A 1,489-nucleotide genomic window follows, 5' to 3' on the forward strand; every position below is an offset into this window, starting at 1 on the left:
TGCTCACATGTCTGTATTTCCTTCTGGGAAACTATTCAGAAATGGTAGTCTTCGACTGTTAGCATTTATCTGAACAAGTTGCTTGGACAACTAGGAAACTTCTATTAGCACTGGCTGTGTTAAAGCATTGCCATTAATTGCTCGGTTGGTTATATGTTCGTTCCCAGCATCAGAAGAAAAGTTCTGGTTGGCAGCTAGTTGACAGCTCTGGTCCCTTTTTATAAAAGCAGAATAGTAAAGAGGCCAAGAAGGAAAAAAAGAAGAAAAAAATAAAAGACAAGGAAAAAAAGGGGGCGGGGAGCAAGGGGAATCCTAGCCATGTATCACAGAATCACAGAATATTCAAGGTTGGCAGGGACCTGTAGAGATCATCTAGTCCAACCCCCTGCTCCAGCAGGGACACGCACAGCATGTGGCACAGGGTGGTATCCAGGTGGATTTTGAAGACCTCCAGAGAAGGAGACTCCACAACCTCCCTGGGCAGCCTGTGCCAGGGCTCTGGCACCCTGACAGGGAAGAAGTTCTTCCTCATCTGGAGAAGGAACTGCCTGTGTTTCAGCTTATGCCCATTTCCCCTTGTCCTATCACTGGCCACCAATGAAAAGAGCTTGTCCCCTTCTTCCCTGCATTCTCCCTTCCTGAACTTATACATGTTAATCATATCCCCTCTCAGCCTTCTCTTCTCTAGAGAAAACAGCCCCAACTCACTCAGTCTCTCCTCATACGAGAGATGTTCCATTCCCTTAGGTGTTGTTTAAGTGCAGCTGATTCTTTAGCAACTGTGATCACTGTTGGACACGCTTGTTTCCTCACAGCACCCCATCCTCAACCTCCTCCAAGTGCATCAAGTAAGAGACAGCAACTCTCTTCATTAGGAGCCATCATTCCAGACACGCTCCTGAGTCTGTAGCAATGAACAGCCGGTTCCACTTCTGGACTGCTTCAGATCACAGTCACACCAACCTATTACGTTGTTAGGAACTGTGAATATCCTTTGGGTGATTTAACCTCTTGGGTCAATCTTACTGTCTGTAACTTATTCAGAAAGCTTAAAGCACTAGTCCCATCACACACACAAAGTTTATTTGGGATAAGTCCTGACAAAATCCTCCACCCACCAACACAGTGATTTAGTGAGGGCTGCTGGTGGCAACCCTGAAGCAAGAGCCGTTTGGAAGTGTTTGCTTGCCAAGGATCCTCCACACACTTCCTCTCCTTCCGTGGTGCAGGAGCCAACTAGGTTTCCACCCGGGAAGAAAAGATGGCTGGAAGGCGCCGACACCGGCAGCACTGCCACAAAACACCGGGCTGAGGAGCCCGGAGCCACCCGGTACCGAGTGCACTTCCCGACAGAGGAGAGAGAGGAAAGGGAGGGAGAGAGAAAAAGAGAGATGGAGAAAGAGAGATGGAGAGAGAAAGAGAGAAGACGCAAAAGCGTCTAATTTTTGTTAGATTCCGCACGGGTGAGGCGCAGCTCGCGGCGGGCAGG

This window comes from Nothoprocta perdicaria, unplaced genomic scaffold (assembly GCF_003342845.1).
Source record: "Nothoprocta perdicaria isolate Ctin4 unplaced genomic scaffold, notPer1 scaffold_182, whole genome shotgun sequence".
NCBI classification, from domain to species: Eukaryota; Metazoa; Chordata; class Aves; order Tinamiformes; family Tinamidae; genus Nothoprocta; species Nothoprocta perdicaria.